The following is a 20,065-nucleotide window of genomic DNA, read 5'->3' on the forward strand; positions in this document are numbered from 1 at the left end:
TTGGGCCACGCCTCTACTCCTGGGCAAGCGACACACCTGCTGCAGCAAAGCGATCTCCAATGGCAACACATCTTTACTCTCCGACTGCACACACACACACACAATATGCACACAATACACACACACACACAATACACACACACTTCTATGATCAGTTCCTGTTCCATGCTACTTCATCAGTAACTGGTATAACTCAAACAGTCTGCTTCCCCAATGGCACCCTATTCCCATTATAGAGCCCTATGGACCCCGGCCAAAAATAATGGCACCCTATTCCCTTTATAGAGCCCTATGGGCCCTGGCCAAAAATAATGGCACCCTATTCCCATTATAGAGCCCTATGGGCCCTGGCCAAAAATAATGGCACCCTATTCCCATTATAGAGCCCTATGGGACCCCGGCCAAAAATAATGGCACCCTATTCCCTTTATAGAGCCCTATGGGCCCTGGCCAAAAATAATGGCACCCTATTCCCTATTATAGAGCCCTATGTCCCTGGCCAAAAATAATGGCACCCTATTCCCATTATAGAGCCCTATGGGCCCTGGCAAAAATAATGGCACCCTATTCCCATTATAGAGCCCTATGGGCCCTGGTCCCTGGAGACAAAAATAATGGCACCCTATTCCCATTATAGAGCCCTATGGGCCCTGCTGCCAAAAATAATGGCACCCTATTGGAGACCCTTTATAGAGCCCTATGGGCCCTGGCCAAAAATAATGGCACCCTATTCCCTTTATAGAGCCCTATGGGACAACCCTGGCCAAAAATAATGGCACCCTATTCCCATTATAGAGCCCTTATGGAACCCTGGCCAAAAATAATGGCACCAGGTCTATTACCTGTCCCTGGAGACAGACAACATGTCTATTACAGAGCCAGGTCTATGGGCCCTGGCCAAAAATAATGGCACCCTATTCCCATTATAGAGCCCTATGGGGTCCTGGTCCCCAGACAAATAATGGCACCCTATTCCCTTTATAGAGCCCTATGGGCCCTGGTCAAAAATAATGGCACCCTATTCCCATTATAGAGCCCTATGGGTCCTGGTCAGAAATAATGGCACCCTATTCCCTTTATAGAGCCCTATGGGTCCTGGTCAGAAATAATGGCACCCTATTCCCTTTATAGAGCCCTATGGGTCCTGGTCAGAAGTAGTGCTTTATAAAGGGATATGTGATATCTAGGATGCGTCCAGAAGTAGTGCTTTATAAAGGGATATGTCCCTGACATCTAGGATGACAGACCAGGTCTATTAGTCTATTACTGCTGTCCCTGGAGACAGGGTCTATTACTGCTGTCCCTGGAGACAGATGTCTATTACTGCTGTCCCTGGAGACAGACAACAATTACTGCTGTCCCTAGTGCTTTATAAAGGGATATGTATAAGGGATATAGTAGTAGTAGTTGACTCACTATTTTAGCCCACATCTTTATCTTCCTCTGGTCCACAAACTTCAGCGCCACCTGGAGACAGACAACAGGTCTATTACTGCTGTCCCTGGAGACAGACAACAGGTCTATTACTGCTGTCCCTGGAGACAGACAACAGGTCTATTACTGCTGTCCCTGGAGACAGACAACAGGTCTATTACTGCTGTCCCTGGAGACAGACAACAGCTGTCCCTGGAGACAGACAACAGGTCTATTACTGCTGTCCCTGGAGACAGACAGGTCTATTACTGCTGTCCCTGGAGACAGACAACATGTCTATTACTGCTGTCCCTATCTATTACTGCTGTCCCTGGAGACAGACAACATGTCTATTACTGCTGTCCCTGGAGACAGACAACAGGTCTATTACTGCTGTCCCTGGAGACAGACAGGTTTATTAGCTGTCCCTGGAGACAGACAACATGTCTATTACTGCTGTCCCTGGAGACAGACAACATGTCTATTACTGCTGTCCCTGGAGACAGAGACTGGAGACACAGGTCCCTATTACTGCTGTCCCTGGAGACAGACAACATGTCTATTACTGCTGTCCCTGGAGACAGACAACAGGTCTATTACTGCTGTCCCTGGAGACAGACAACAGGTCTATTACTGCTGTCCCTGGAGACAGACAACATGTCTATTACTGCTGTCCCTGGAGACAGACAACAGGTCTATTACTGCTGTCCCTGGAGACAGACAACAGGTCTATTACTGCTGTCCCTGGAGACAGACAACATGGAGACAGACAACAGGTCTATTACTGCTGTCCCTGGAGACAGACAACAGGTCTATTACTGCTGTCCCTGGAGACAGACAACATGTCTATTACTGCTGTCCCTGGAGACAGACAATGTCTATTACTGCTGTCCCTGTCTATTACTGCTGTCCCTGGAGACAGACAACATGTCTATTACTGCTGTCCCTGGAGACAGACAACAGGTCTATTACTGCTGTCCCTGGAGACAGACAACAGGTCTATTACTGCTGTCCCTGGAGACAGACAACATGTCTATTACTGCTGTCCCTGGAGACAGAGGTCTATTACTGCTGTCCCTGGAGACAGGTCTATTACTGCTGTCCCTGGAGACAGACAGGTCTATTACTGCTGTCCCTGGAGACAGACAACATGTCTATTACTGCTGTCCCTGGAGACAGACAACAGGTCTATTACTGCTGTCCCTGGAGACAGACAACAGGTCTATTACTGCTGTCCCTGGAGACAGACAACAGGTCTATTACTGCTGTCCCTGGAGACAGACAACAGGTCTATTACTGCTGTCCCTGGAGACAGACAGGTCTATTACTGCTGTCCCTGGAGACAGACAACATGTCTATTACTGCTGTCCCTGGAGACAGACAACAGGTCTATTACTGCTGTCCCTGGAGACAGACAAGGTCACTGCTGTCCCTGGAGACAGACAACAGGTCTATTACTGCTGTCCCTGGAGACAGACAACAGGTCTATTACTGCTGTCCCTGGAGACAGACAACATGTCTATTACTGCTGTCCCTGGAGACAGACAACAGGTCTATTACTGCTGTCCCTGGAGACAGACAACATGTCTATTACTGCTGTCCCTGGAGACAGACAACATGTCTATTACTGCTGTCCCTGGAGACAGACAACATGTCTATTACTGCTGTCCCTGGAGACAGACAACATGTCTATTACTGCTGTCCCTGGAGACAGACAACATGTCTATTACTGCTGTCCCTGGAGACAGACAACATGTCTATTACTGCTGTCCCTGGAGACAGACAACATGTCTATTACTGCTGTCCCTGGAGACAGACAACAGGTCTATTACTGCTGTCCCTGGAGACAGACAACAGGTCTATTACTGCTGTCCCTGGAGACAGACAACAGGTCTATTACTGCTGTCCCTGGAGACAGACAACATGTCTATTACTGCTGTCCCTGGAGACAGACAACATGTCTATTACTGCTGTCCCTGGAGACAGACAACAGTCTATTACTGCTGTCCCTGGAGACAGAACATGTCTATTACTGCTGTCCCTGGAGACAGACAGACAGGTCTATTACTGCTGTCCCTGGAGACAGACAATGTCTATTACTGCTGTCCCTGGAGACAGACAACATGTCTATTACTGCTGTCCCTGGAGACAGACAACAGGTCTATTACTGCTGTCCCTGGAGACAGACAACAGGTCTATTACTGCTGTTGGAGACAGACAACATGTCTGCTGTCCCTGGAGACAGACAACATGTCTATTACTGCTGTCCCTGGAGACAGACAACATGTCTATTACTGCTGTCCCTGGAGACAGACAACAGGTCTATTACTGCTGTCCCTGGAGACAGACAGGTCTATTACTGCTGTCCCTGGAGACAGACAGGTCTATTACTGCTGTCCCTGGAGACAGACAACAGGTCTATTACTGCTGTCCCTGGAGACAGACAACATGTCTATTACTGCTGTCCCTGGAGACAGACAACACTGCTGTCCCTGTCTATTACTGCTGTCCCTGGAGACAGACAACAGGTCTATTACTGCTGTCCCTGGAGACAGACAACATGTCTATTACTGCTGTCCCTGGAGACAGACAACATGTCTATTACTGCTGTCCCTGGAGACAGACAACATGTCTATTACTGCTGTCCCTGGAGACAGACAACATGTCTATTACTGCTGTCCCTGGAGACAGACAACAGGTCTATTACTGCTGTCCCTGGAGACAGACAACAGGTCTATTACTGCTGTCCCTGGAGACAGACAACATGTCTATTACTGCTGTCCCTGGAGACAGACAACATGTCTATTACTGCTGTCCCTGGAGACAGACAACATGTCTATTACTGCTGTCCCTGGAGACAGACAACATGTCTATTACTGCTGTCCCTGGAGACAGACAACATGTCTATTACTGCTGTCCCTCTATTACTGCTGGAGACAGACAACATGTCTATTACTGCTGTCCCTGGAGACAGACAACAGTCTATTACTGCTGTCCCTGGAGACAGACAACAGGTCTATTACTGCTGTCCCTGGAGACAGACAACAGGTCTATTACTGCTGTCCCTGGAGACAGACAACAGGTCTATTACTGCTGTCCCTGGAGACAGACAACATGTCTATTACTGCTGTCCCTGGAGACAGACAACAGGTCTATTACTGCTGTCCCTGGAGACAGACAACATGTCTATTACTGCTGTCCCTGGAGACAGACAACATGTCTATTACTGCTGTCCCTGGAGACAGACAACATGTCTATTACTGCTGTCCCTGGAGACAGACAACATGTCTATTACTGCTGTCCCTGGAGACAGACAGGTCTATTACTGCTGTCCCTGGAGACAGACAACATGTCCCTGGAGACAGACAACATTACTGCTGTCCCTGGAGACAGACAACATGTCTATTACTGCTGTCCCTGGAGACAGACAACATGTCTATTACTGCTGTCCCTGGAGACAGACAACATGTCTATTACTGCTGTCCCTGGAGACAGACAACATGTCTATTACTGCTGTCCCTGGAGACAGACAACATGTCTATTACTGCTGTCCCTGGAGACAGACAACATGTCTATTACTGCTGTCCCTGGAGACAGACAACAGGTCTATTACTGCTGTCCCTGAGAGACAGACAACAGGTCTATTACTGCTGTCCCTGGAGACAGACAACATGTCTATTACTGCTGTCCCTGGAGACAGACAACATGTCTATTACTGCTGTCCCTGGAGACAGACAACATGTCTATTACTGCTGTCCCTGGAGACAGACAGGTCTATTACTGCTGTCCCTGGAGACAGACAACATGTCTATTACTGCTGTCCCTGGAGACAGACAACATGTCTATTACTGCTGTCCCTGGAGACAGACAACAGGTCTATTACTGCTGTCCCTGGAGACAGACAACATGTCTATTACTGCTGTCCCTGGAGACAGACAATGTCTATTACTGCTGTCCCTGTCTATTACTGCTGTCCCTGGAGACAGACAACATGTCTATTACTGCTGTCCCTGGAGACAGACAACATGTCTATTACTGCTGTCCCTGGAGACAGACAACATGTCTATTACTGCTGTCCCTGGAGACAGACAACAGGTCTATTACTGCTGTCCCTGGAGACAGACAACAGGTCTATTACTGCTGTCCCTGGAGACAGACAACAGGTCTATTACTGCTGTCCCTGGAGACAGACAACATGTCTATTACTGCTGTCCCTGGAGACAGACAACAGGTCTATTACTGCTGTCCCTGGAGACAGACAACATGTCTATTACTGCTGTCCCTGGAGACAGACAACATGTCTATTACTGCTGTCCCTGGAGACAGACAACATGTCTATTACTGCTGTCCCTGGAGACAGACAACATGTCTATTACTGCTGTCCCTGGAGACAGACAACATGTCTATTACTGCTGTCCCTGGAGACAGACAACATGTCTATTACTGCTGTCCCTGGAGACAGACAACAGGTCTATTACTGCTGTCCCTGGAGACAGACAACAGGTCTATTACTGCTGTCCCTGGAGACAGACAACATGTCTATTACTGCTGTCCCTGGAGACAGACAACAGGTCTATTACTGCTGTCCCTGGAGACAGACAACATGTCTATTACTGCTGTCCCTGGAGACAGACAACAGGTCTATTACTGCTGTCCCTGGAGACAGACAACAGGTCTATTACTGCTGTCCCTGGAGACAGACAACATGTCTATTACTGCTGTCCCTGGAGACAGACAACAGGTCTATTACTGCTGTCCCTGGAGACAGACAACATGTCTATTACTGCTGTCCCTGGAGACAGACAACATGTCTATTACTGCTGTCCCTGGAGACAGACAACAGGTCTATTACTGCTGTCCCTGGAGACAGACAACAGGTCTATTACTGCTGTCCCTGGAGACAGACAACAGGTCTATTACTGCTGTCCCTGGAGACAGACAACATGTCTATTACTGCTGTCCCTGGAGACAGACAACATGTCTATTACTGCTGTCCCTGGAGACAGACAACATGTCTATTACTGCTGTCCCTGGAGACAGACAACATGTCTATTACTGCTGTCCCTGGAGACAGACAACATGTCTATTACTGCTGTCCCTGGAGACAGACAACATGTCTATTACTGCTGTCCCTGGAGACAGACAACATGTCTATTACTGCTGTCCCTGGAGACAGACAACATGTCTATTACTGCTGTCCCTGGAGACAGACAACATGTCTATTACTGCTGTCCCTGGAGACAGACAACATGTCTATTACTGCTGTCCCTGGAGACAGACAACATGTCTATTACTGCTGTCCCTGGAGACAGACAACAGGTCTATTACTGCTGTCCCTGGAGACAGACAACATGTCTATTACTGCTGTCCCTGGAGACAGACAACACTGCTGTCCCTGGAGACAGACAACATGTCTATTACTGCTGTCCCTGGAGACAGACAACATGTCTATTACTGCTGTCCCTGGAGACAGACAACAGGTCTATTACTGCTGTCCCTGGAGACAGACAACATGTCTATTACTGCTGTCCCTGGAGACAGACAACACTGCTGTCCCTGTCTATTACTGCTGTCCCTGGAGACAGACAACATGTCTATTACTGCTGTCCCTGGAGACAGACAACAGGTCTATTACTGCTGTCCCTGGAGACAGACAACAGGTCTATTACTGCTGTCCCTGGAGACAGACAACATGTCTATTACTGCTGTCCCTGGAGACAGACAACATGTCTATTACTGCTGTCCCTGGAGACAGACAACATGTCTATTACTGCTGTCCCTGGAGACAGACAACATGTCTATTACTGCTGTCCCTGGAGACAGACAACATGTCTATTACTGCTGTCCCTGGAGACAGACAACATGTCTATTACTGCTGTCCCTGGAGACAGACAACAGTCTATTACTGCTGTCCCTGGAGACAGACAACATGTCTATTACTGCTGTCCCTGGAGACAGACAACAGGTCTATTACTGCTGTCCCTGGAGACAGACAACAGGTCTATTACTGCTGTCCCTGGAGACAGACAACAGGTCTATTACTGCTGTCCCTGGAGACAGACAACATGTCTATTACTGCTGTCCCTGGAGACAGACAACAGGTCTATTACTGCTGTCCCTGGAGACAGACAACATGTCTATTACTGCTGTCCCTGGAGACAGACAACATGTCTATTACTGCTGTCCCTGGAGACAGACAACATGTCTATTACTGCTGTCCCTGGAGACAGACAACATGTCTATTACTGCTGTCCCTGGAGACAGACAACATGTCTATTACTGCTGTCCCTGGAGACAGACAACATATTACTGCTGTCCCTGGAGACAGACAACAGGTCTATTACTGCTGTCCCTGGAGACAGACAACAGGTCTATTACTGCTGTCCCTGGAGACAGACAACAGGTCTATTACTGCTGTCCCTGGAGACAGACAACAGGTCTATTACTGCTGTCCCTGGAGACAGACAACAGGTCTATTACTGCTGTCCCTGGAGACAGACAACATGTCTATTACTGCTGTCCCTGGAGACAGACAACATGTCTATTACTGCTGTCCCTGGAGACAGACAACAGGTCTGGAGACAGACAACATTACTGCTGTCCCTGGAGACAGACAACAGGTCTATTACTGCTGTCCCTGGAGACAGACAACATGTCTATTACTGCTGTCCCTGGAGACAGACAACAGGTCTATTACTGCTGTCCCTGGAGACAGACAACATGTCTATTACTGCTGTCCCTGGAGACAGACAACAGGTCTATTACTGCTGTCCCTGGAGACAGACAACATGTCTATTACTGCTGTCCCTGGAGACAGACAACTATTACTGCTGTCCCTGTCTATTACTGCTGTCCCTGGAGACAGACAACAGGTCTATTACTGCTGTCCCTGGAGACAGACAACAGGTCTATTACTGCTGTCCCTGGAGACAGACAACAGGTCTATTACTGCTGTCCCTGGAGACAGACAACAGGTCTATTACTGCTGTCCCTGGAGACAGACAACATGTCTATTACTGCTGTCCCTGGAGACAGACAGGTCTATTACTGCTGTCCCTGGAGACAGACAACATGTCTATTACTGCTGTCCCTGGAGACAGACAACAGGTCTATTACTGCTGTCCCTGGAGACAGACTGGAGACAGACAACAGGTCTATTACTGCTGTCCCTGGAGACAGACAACATGTCTATTACTGCTGTCCCTGGAGACAGCTATTACTGCTGTCCCTGAGACAGTCTATTACTGCTGTCCCTGGAGACAGACAACATGTCTATTACTGCTGTCCCTGGAGACAGACAACAGGTCTATTACTGCTGTCCCTGGAGACAGACAACTATTACTGCTGTCCCTGTCTATTACTGCTGTCCCTGGAGACAGACAACAGGTCTATTACTGCTGTCCCTGGAGACAGACAACAGGTCTATTACTGCTGTCCCTGGAGACAGACAACAGGTCTATTACTGCTGTCCCTGGAGACAGACAACAGGTCTATTACTGCTGTCCCTGGAGACAGACATGTCATTCTGTTATAATGGTTTGTGTTAGGACAACGCACAGTACCAGTCAAAAGTTTGGACACATCCTCGTTCATGGGGTATTTTTACTATTTTCTACATTGTAGATTAATAGTGATGACATCAAAACTATGAAATAACACATGTGGAATCATGTAATGACCAAAAAAAGTGTTAAACAAATCAAAATATTTTAGATTTGAGATTCTTCAAATTAGCCACCATTTGCCTTGATGACAGCTTTGCACACTCTTGGCATTCTCTCAACCAGCTTCACCTGGAATGCTTTTCCAACAGTCTTGAAGCAGTTCTCAGATGGGATGGCGTATCGCTGCAGAATGCTGTGCTGGCCATGCTGGTTGCCTTGAATTCTAAATTAATCCCTGACAGTGTTACCAGCAAAGCACCATCACACCTCCTCCTTCATGCTTCACGGTGGGAACCACACATGAGGAGATCATCCATTCACCTACTCTGCTTCTCACAAACACACGGTGGTTGGAACCAAAAATCCCACATTTGGACTCATCAGATCAAAGGACAGATTTCCTCCGGTCTAATGTCCATTGCTCATGTTTCTTGGCCCAAGCAAGTATCTTCTTATTATTGGTGTCCTTCAGTTGTGGTTTCTTTACAGCAATTTGACCATGAAGGATTGATTCACGCAGTCTCATCTGTGTACAGTTGATGTTGAGATTTGTCTGTTACTAGAACTCTGAAACATTTATTTGGGCTGCAATTTCTGAGGCTGGTAACTCCTAATGAACTTATCCTCTGCAGCAGAGGTAACTCTGGGTCTTCCCATCCTGTGGCGGTCCTCATGAGAGACAGTTTCATCATAGCGCTTGATGGTTTTTGCGACTGCACTTTTATAAACAAAGAAATGTCAACAGGAAGAAGGTTTGTTTTCTTTCCAGCTTCAGTTTGAAGTTGTTGTGTTGTTGCCAAGCTCCTCCGAACAACAGTGTCCTGACAAGAAAGCACATTTTCTATGCCAGGTGAAATTGCGCATCAGCTCATTGTTATGGATGAATCAAAATAAATGTCACTAGAAAACAGCTTTCACAAATGCAGCTACTTTGTTGTTATTCTGGCTACACTGTTTGACGTGACTGTCAGTTAGCCGTAGTTGGTCAGCTAGCAAGCAAAGGATTAGAATGTTACCAGCCAGTATGGCAATGGAACATTAAGAACGAACGACTGGGTCGCGTCCATAGAAACAGAACAAATAGACTGAACGACTGGGTCACGTCCATAGATACAGAACCACAAGACTGAACGACTGGGAAGCGCCACATGATACAGAACAACACGACTGAACGACTGGGTCGCGTCCATAGATACAGAACGACTGGGTCGCGTCCATAGATACAGAACAACAAGACTGAACGACTGGGTCACGTCCATAGATACAGAACAACAAGACTGAACGACTGGGTCACGTCCATAGATACAGAACAACAAGACTGAACGACTGGGTCACGTCCATAGATACAGAACAACAAGACTGAACGACTGGGTTGCGTCCATAGATACAGAACAACAAGACTGAACGACTGGGTCGCGTCCATAGATACAGAACAACAAGACTGAACGACTGGGTCACGTCCATAGATACAGAACAACAAGACTGAATGACTGGGTCGCCATAGATACAGAACAACAAGACTGAACGACTGGGTCGCGTCCATAGATACAGAACAAAAAGACTGAACGACTGGGTCGCCATAGATACAGAACAAAAAGACTGAATGACTGGGTCGCCATAGATACAGAACAAAAAGACTGAACGACTGGGTCGCCATAGATACAGAACAAAAAGACTGAACGACTGGGTCGCGTCCATAGATACAGAACAAAAAGACTGAACGACTGGGTCGCGTCCATAGATACAGAACAACAAGACTGAACGACTGGGTCGCGTCCATAGATACAGAACAAAAAGACTGAACGACTGGGTCGCGTCCATAGATACAGAACAACAAGACTGAACGACTGGGTCGCCATAGATACAGAACAACAAGACTGAACGACTGGGTTGAGTCCATAGATACAGAACAACAAGACTGAACGACTGGGTCGCCATAGATACAGAACAAAAAGACTGAACGACTGGGTCGGGTCCATAGAAACAGAACAACAAGACTGAACAACTGTGTCGCCATAGATACAGAACAAAAAGACTGAACGACTGTGTCGGGATTTGTGTCTGGACTATATCTTGTGGAAGGATTAAATAGTATGAATAATTAATTAAAATACTTGAATCATTATTTGAATATGTTGGTAACCTGTTGTATAAAAGCGATAAGGCCTTCGAAGCCGGTGTTTGGAGGATATATTTTCACGGGAGTTGTTAGGCCTATCCACCAAACACCAGCTTTTCGGGTGTTATCACTTAATTTGAATCCAATTGTCTTTTAACCTTTGTCATATTCAACCTAGTCCCAAATGACACCTTGTTCTCTATTCAGGGCAGGGCCCATAGGGCACTACTTCTGACCAGGGCCCATAGGGCACTACTTCTGACCAGGGCCCATAGGGCACTACTTCTGACCAGGGCCCATAGGACACTACTTCTGACCAGGGCCCATAGGGCACTACTTCTGACCAGGGCCCATAGGGCACTACTTCTGATCAGGGCCCATAGGGCACTACTTCTGACCAGGGCCCATAGGGCACTACTTCTGACCAGGGCCCATAGGGCACTACTTCTGACCAGGGCCCATCGGGCACTACATCTGACCAGGGCCCATAGGACACTACTTCTGACCAGGGCCCATAGGGCACTACTTCTGACCAGGGCCCATAGGGCACTACTTCTGACCAGGGCCCATAGGGCACTACTTCTGACCAGGGCCCATAGGGCACTACTTCTGACCAGGGCCCATAGGGCACTACTTCTGACCAGGGCCCATAGGGCACTACTTCTGACCAGGGCCCATCGGGCACTACTTCTGACCAGGGCCCATAGGGCACTACTTCTGACCAGGGCCCATAGGGCACTACTTCTGACCAGGGCCCATAGGGCACTACTTCTGACCAGGGCCCATAGGGCACTACTTCTGACCAGGGCCCATAGGGCACTACTTCTGACCAGGGCCCATAGGGCACTACTTCTGACCAGGGCCCATCGGGCACTACTTCTGACCAGGGCAGGATACATAGGTTTATGGTCAGAAGTAGTGCGTTACGTAGGGAATATGTTGCCATTTGGGACACAAGCATGTAGTGGATTGAGGAATATGTTTGACATGCTTAGACCAATCCTATACACTGTTTCATCCATGAGGGGGATGGAATGAGTGCACACGTTGGTGAGAAAGGTGAGGGGGACAGAGTTGAGCTGGGGCAGGCACTGAGACAGGAAGTAGACAAGAGGAGTTGCTCACCGGTTGGCTGTCTGTCTTCCTGAACCCGGCATAGACACTCCCATAGCCTCCGTGTCCAATCAGTTCTCCTTTCACATAGAGCTCCTCAAACCTCTCTACACACACACACACACACACACACACACACACATACACACACACACACACAGCTCCCGTTACATACATACAGTATACTTCCCCACAAGAGAGAGCATTCTCATTATACACATAGACACAAGTATGACACACACACACACATACGTGTACACACATACCTCTGTGTATGTGGGTTGGTGCGCCTGTGCTCTCCAGGCTCCCCTCCTGGTTCTGAGTCCGCTCTGTGTGTGAGTTCTGGTTTTGAGTCCGCTCTGTGTGTGAGTTCTGGTTTTGAGTCCGCTCTGTGTGTGAGTTCTGGTTTTGAGTACACTCTGTGTGTGAGTTCTGGTTTTGAGTCCGCTCTGTGTGCGAGTTCTGGTTTTGAGTACGCTCTGTGTGTGAGTTCTGGTTTTGAGTCCGCTCTGTGTGTGAGTTCTGGTTTTGAGTCCGCTCTGTGTGTGAGTTCTGGTTTTGAGTACACTCTGTGTGTGGGTTCTGGTTTTGAGTACGCTCTGTGTGTGGGTTCTGGTTTTGAGTACGCTCTGTGTGTGAGTTCTGGTTTTGAGGTATCTGTTTATCCTGTGTGTTCTCCTGGTCTGCGTTAGGAGTGTGTTTGGTTCTTTTCTGTGTGCGTGAGGCCTGAGTGTGTGAGGCCTGTGCTTGCTGTTTGTTACTACGAGTGTTGTGTGTGGTTGTCGGAGTGTGCTTGTTGGTGTGTGTGGTGGCCTGTGTGTGTGTGTTGTCAGTGACGTCCTGTGTGTGTGTGTTGTCAGTGGCGTCCTGTGTGTGTGTGTTGTCATTGGCGTCCTGTGTGTGTGTGTTGTCAGTGGCGTCCTGTGTGTGTGTGTTGTCATTGGCGTCCTGTGTGTGTGTGTTGTCAGTGGCGTCCTGTGTGTGTGTGTTGTCATTGGCGTCCTGTGTGTGTGTGTTGACTGGTGTGGGCGGGGACAGTGTGGGCAGGGCCGGTGTCTTTGTGTGTGTGTTGGTGCGTGTGTCAGCGGGAAGCGGTGTGTGTGTGTTGGTGTGTGTGTTAGCGGGAAGCGGTGTGTGTGTGTTGGTGTGTGTGTTAGCGGGAAGCGGTGTGTGTCTGTTGGTGTGTGTGTTAGCGGGAAGCGGTGTGTGTGTGTTGGTGTGTGTGTTAGCGGGAAGCGGTGTGTGTGTGTTGGTGTGTGTGTTAGCGGGAAGCGGTGTGTGTGTGTTGGTGTGTGTGTTAGCGGGAAGCGGTTTGTGTGTGTTGGTGTGTGTGTTAGCGGGAAGCGGTGTGTGTGTGTTGGTGTGTGTGTTAGCGGGAAGCGGTGTGTGTTTGTAGTGTATGCTGGGGATGTCTGGGTGTTGTGAGATGCTGGCCGTTGTGTCTCTCCATCGGGTCATGCTGCGTGTTCCCAGGGCGGGGCCAAACGCCAGCCTCCTATAGCGTTCCAGCTCTTTGCAGAACCCCGCCCCTCCCTTCATGCGGTTTCTCTGTTTGTTCAGCTTGTGACTGGCAGACCGTTTGACTGGCAGGTTGCGGTGATGTCCCGGCCCCTCCCCCTCCCTCCTCACCGCTCCTCTCTTCTTGGCATCTTTCTCTCTACCTGAGTCTTTCCTCCCCCATTCTTTCCCTCCCTCACCAGACAGTTCCCTCTTCCTCTTCTCTCCCCCGTCCTTTCCCCCTTCCTCCTCTCCTTGCGCCTCATTGGCTGGGACCCAACAGGGGGAGGTGCAAACGGGAGGGGCTACTGGAAAACAGAAGCTACGATTCGTCAGTGCCTTAGCAACAGTCAGTGCCTTAGCAACAGTCAATACTTTACCAGTAACCAATAGGCTACGCTATCTTCTGTTTGATGCAATCAATCAATTTGCCACTTATGCCATATAATAACCTAAACTAAACTAACCCAACCTAACCTAACCTAAATGAACCCAAACTAACCTAAACTAGTGTAGACCCTGACCCTGTGAAGGCTAAGTAGTCAAATCTAACCTAAACTAAACTAACCCAAAATAAACTAACCCAAACTAACCTAAACTAAACTAACCTAACCTACACTACACTACACTACACTACACTACACTAACCTAAACTAAACTAACCCAAACTAAACTAACCTAAACTAACCCAAACTAACCAACACTAAACTAACCTAAACTAGTGTAGACCCTGACCCTGTGAAGGCTAAGTAGTCAAATCTAACCTAACCTAAACTAACCCAAACTAAACTAACCCAAACTAAACTAACCTAAACTAACCTAACCTACACTAAACTAACCTAAACTAACCCAAACTAAACTAACCTAAACTAATCTAACCTCAACTAACCTAACCTACACTACACTAAACTAACCTAACCGAACCTACACTACACTACACTAAACTAACCTAACCAAAACTAACCTAAACTAGCGTAGACCCTCACCCTGTGAAGGCTAAGTAGTCAAATCTAGGAAAGAAAGATAGACAGAAAAGAAATAGACAAAGAAGAGACAGAGCAGAGAATCATACAATTATTTGTTTTTAACTACTGTATATAATGTAGTAAAGAGTGAGAGAGAGAAGAGGGTGAGAGTCAAGGGGAGAGAGAGTCAAGGAGAGAGAGAGTCAAGGGGAGAGTCAAGGAAAGAGAGTCAAGGAAAGAGAGTCAAGGAGAGAGAGAGAGTCAAGGGGAGAGAGTCAAGGAAAGAGAGTCAAGGAGAGAGAGAGTTAAGGAGAGAGAGTCAAGGAGAGAGAGAGTCAAGGAGAGAGATAGTCAAGGGGAGAGAGTCAAGGAGAGAGAGTCAAGGAAAGAGAGTCAAGGAGAGAGAGAGTCAAGGGGAGAGAGTCAAGGGGAGAGAGTCAAGGAGAGAGAGAGTCAAGGAGAGAGAGTCAAGGAAAGAGAGTCAAGGAGAGAGAGAGTCAAGGAGAGAGAGAGTCAAGGAGGGAGAGAGTCAAGGAGAGAGATAGTCAAGGAGAGAGATAGTCAAGGAAAGAGAGTCGAGGAGAGAGAGAGTCAAGGGGAGAGAGTCAAGGAGGGAGAGAGTCAAGGAGAGAGAGAGTCAAGGAGAGAGAGAGTCAAGGAGAGAGAGAGTCAATGGGAGAGAGTCAAGGAAAGAGAGTCAAGGAGAGAGAGAGTCAAGGGGAGAGAGAGAGTCAATGGGAGAGAGTCAGGGAGAGAGAGAGTCAAGGAAAGAGAGTCAATGGGAGAGAGTCAGTGGGAGAGAGTCAAGGAGAGAGAGTCAAGGAAAGAGAGTCAATGGGAGAGAGAGTCAAGGAGAGAGAGAGAGTCAAGGGGAGAGAGTTAATTGAGAGAGAGTCAAGGAAAGAGAGTCAATGGGAGAGAGAGTCAAGGGGAGAGAGAGTCAAGGAGAGAGAGTTAATTGAGAGAGAGTCAAGGAAAGAGAGTCAATGGGAGAGAGAGTCAGTCAATGGGAGAGAGTCAAGGAGAAAGAGAGTCAAGGGGAGAGAGACTTTTAAAGGTAACAGTAGCCTATAGAAGTGAGGGTGTATTCTTGCCTTCCCAAGCCGGGCTTGTAGTCATGTCTCCTTTCTCTTCCATCTCTCTGAGTCTGTGATTGGCAGAGACAGACAGACAGCAAATGCTTACAGGCACACGCCCTTACTGTCTGAAACACCCCTGTTATGACCTCAGCAGTGACGTCATAATGGAGTTAGACCAGAGAGCCAATGAGAGCAGCAACACTCTGAGCTCACTGTGATGTCATAATGGAGGTAGATCAGAGAGCCAATGAGAGCAGCAACACTCTGAGCTCAGTGTGATGTCATAATGCAGGCAGGTGAGAGTAGAACTCTAACGTTGTGCTAATATGATCCTTACCTGAGACTCTGACCATGCCAGAAACTGTGGCTACATGACGTTCACAATCCAAGATAAATACATTGATTTATCACAGATAAACAGATAGAATTGACTGATTAATTTATCTTTACGGGCACACAACTCTGAAAGGTGATGTCATAACAACCTATTGATCAAATATTTCAAAGGAGAATCGATCAAATAATTATTGATGTTCCATGTTGCACAGTTACTTACCTAGACTGTAACATTGTCCCCAGGCCATTGTCCATAGCACATCAACTCAGCAAAAAAAGAAACATCCCTTTTTCAGGACCCTGTCTTTCAAAGATAATTCGTAAAAATCAAAATAACTTCACAGATCTTCATTGTAAAGGGTTTAAACACTGTTTTCCATGCATGTTCAATGAACCATAAACAATTCATGAACATGGACCTGTCGAACGGTCGTTAACTTTTTATGGCTGCAGGGGCAGTATTGAGTAGCTTGGATGAAAGGTGCCCATATCAAACGGCCTGCTCCTCAGTCATAGTTGCTAATATTTGCATATTATTAGTAGTATTGGATGGAAAACACTCTGAAGTTTCTAAAACTGTTTGAATTATGTCTGTGAGTATAACAGAACTCATATAGCAGGCAAAAACCTGAGAAATTCCACCTCCTGTTTTTTTTTTCCTGGAGGTGGCAGATTTTTAACCAAGATCTCATTGAAATTACAGCGAGATATGGATGAGTTTTCACTTCCTACGCCTTCCACTAGATGTCAGCAGTCAATAGAACTTTGTCTGAAGACTCTAAATAGTCACCACAGCCATGAGTGGACCGTGCTTTCACCAGGCGCGTTCCACCGCTTATCTGAAGTCATTCTAAGTCTCCGGTTGGAACGTTATTCAAGATATATTGTCAACAACATTCTAAAGATTGATTCAGTACATCGTTTGACATGTTTCTACTGACTGTTACGGAACTTTTGGACATTTCGTCACGTTATAGTGGACGCGCTTTGTGACTTTGGGATTGTTTACCAAACGCGCTAACCAAAGTAGCTAATTGGACATAAATAAGGGACATTTTCGAACAAATCAAGCATTTATTGTGGACCTGGGATTTCTAGGACTGCATTCTGATGAAGTTCATCAAAGGTAAGGAAACATTTATCATGTATTTTCTGGTTTCTGTTGACTCCAACATGGAGGCTAATTTGGCTACTGTTCTGAGTGCCGTCTCAGATTATTGCGTGGGTTGCTTTTTAAAATTTTAAATCTGACACAGCGGTTGCATTAAGGAGAGGTATATCTATAATTCCATGTGTATAACTTGTATTATCATCTACATTTATGATGAGTATTTCTGTTGAAACGATGTGGCTATGCAAAATCACTTGATGTTTTTGGAACTAGTGAATCTAATAAGCCAATGTAAATTCAGATTGTTTTATATAAATATGAACTTTATCAAACAAACTATGCATGTATTGTGTAACATGAAGTCCTATGAGTGTCATCTGATGAAGATAATTCTAGGTTAGTGATTCATTTTATCTTTATTTATACTTTTTGTGAATGCAACATTTTGCTGGAAAATGGCTGTGCTTATTGTGGTTTGGTGGAGACATAACATAATCGTTTGTAGTGCTTTTGCTGAAAAGCCAATTTGAAATCGGACACTTTGGTGTGTTTAACAACGAGCTTTAAAATGGTATGAGACACGTATGTTTTAGGAATTGTAATTATGAGATTTCTGTGGTTTGAATTTGGTGCCCTCTATTTTCACTGGTAGTTGTCACATCATCCCGGTATTGGAATTGCAGCCTTAACAGGTTAAGACACTAACAGCTTACAGACGGTAGGAAATTAAGGTCACAGTTATGAAAACTTAGGACACTAAAGAGGGCTTTCTACTGACTGAAAAACACCAAAAGAAAGATTCCCAGGGTCCCTGCTCATCTGCGTGAACGTGCCTTAGGCATGTTGCAAGGAGGCATGAGGACTGCAGATGTGGCCAGGGCAATAAATTGCAATGTCCTTACTGTGAGATGACTAAGACAGCCCTACAGGGAGACAGGACAGACAGCTGATCGTCCTCATAGTGTCAGACCACGTGTAACAACACCTGCACAGGATCGGTACATCTGAACATCACACCTGCGGGACAGGTACAGGCTGGCAACAACTGCCTGAGTTACACCAGGAACGTACAATCCCTCCATCAGTGCTCAGAATGTCCTCAATAGGCTGAGAGAGGCTGGACTGAGGGCTTGTAGGCCTGTTGTAAAGGCAGGTCCTCACCAGACATCACCGGCAACAACGTCACCTATGGGCACAAACCCACCGTCGCTGGACCAGACAAGACTATTTCCCATCAGGACTATTTCCCATTTCCCATCAATTCCCATTATTAAAGTGGCTGGAGTTGAGTCCGTGTCAGTGTGTTATCATCCAGAAGGCGAGGTCAGTACAGGTGCATCAAAGCTGGGACCGAAAGACTGAAAAACAGCTTCTATCTCAAGGCCATCAGACTGTTAAACAGCCACCATTAACCTCTTACATCTATGGGGGCGCTATTTCATTTTTGGATGAAAAACGTTCCCGTTTTAAACAAGATATTTTGTCACAAAAAGATGCTCGACTATGCATATAATTGATAGCATTCTAAAGAAAACACTCTGACGTGTCCAGAAATACCAAGATATTCTCTGTGCGTGCCCTAGAACGTGAGCTTCAGGCAAAACCAAGATGAGATGGCATCCAGGAAATGACAAGGATTTTTGAGGCTCTGTTTTCCATTGTCTCCTTATATGGCTGTGAATGCGAGAGGAATGAGCCTGCCCTTTCTGTCGTTTCCCCAAGGTGTCTGCAGCATTGTGACGTATTTGTAGGCAGATCATTGGAAGATTGACCATAAGAGACCACATTTACCACGTGTCCGCCCGGTGTCCTGCGCCGTAAATTGGTATAAAAAGTCACCTGCCAGTATTTTTCCATGGGATACAGAGAGGAAAGCAAGCTTCCACGAACTGCATATCAATGAAGAGATATGTGAAAAAACACCTTGAGGATTGATTCCAAACAACGTTTGCCATGTTTCTGAAAAGCCAATTTGAAATCGATATTATGTAGTTAATCCGGAAAAAGTTTTACATTGTAGGTGACTGAATTTTCGGTTTGTTTCGGTAGCCAGACGCAATGTAAGAAAACGGAACGATTTCTCCTACACACAGACGCTTTCAGGAAAAACTGCGCATTTGGTATGTAACTGAGAGTCTCCTCATTGAAAACATCAGAAGCTCTTCAAAGGTAAATTATTTTATTTATTTGGTTATCTGGTTTTTGTGAAAATGTTGCGTGCTAAATGCTACTCAAAATGCTATGCTAGCTTTGCATACTCTTACACAAATTAGTCAATTTCTATGGTTCAAAAGCATATTTTGAAAATCTGAGATGACAGTGTTGTTAAGAAAAGGCTAAGCTTGAGAGCAGACGCATTATTTTCATTTTATTTCCGATTTTCAGAAATCGTTAACGTTGTCAGTTATGCTAATGAGCCTGAGGCTTTAGTCACAAACCCGGATCCGTAATGGGGAGTTTCAAGAAGTTAACATTGAGTGGCTGCTGCCAACACACTGACACTGACTCAACTCCAGCCACTTTAATAATGGGAATTGATGGGAAATGATGTAAATATATCACTAGCCACTTTAAACAATGCTACCTTATATAATGTTACTTACCCTACATTATTCATCTCATATGCATACGTATATACTGTACTCTATATCATCGACTGCATCCTTATGTAATACATGTATCACTAGCCACTTTAACTATGCCACTTTGTTTACATACTCATCTCATATGTATATACTGTACTCGATACCATCTACTGTATCTTGCCT

The sequence above is a fragment of the Oncorhynchus masou genome, chromosome 17 (genome assembly GCF_036934945.1).
Source record: "Oncorhynchus masou masou isolate Uvic2021 chromosome 17, UVic_Omas_1.1, whole genome shotgun sequence".
Lineage (NCBI taxonomy): Eukaryota > Metazoa > Chordata > Actinopteri > Salmoniformes > Salmonidae > Oncorhynchus > Oncorhynchus masou.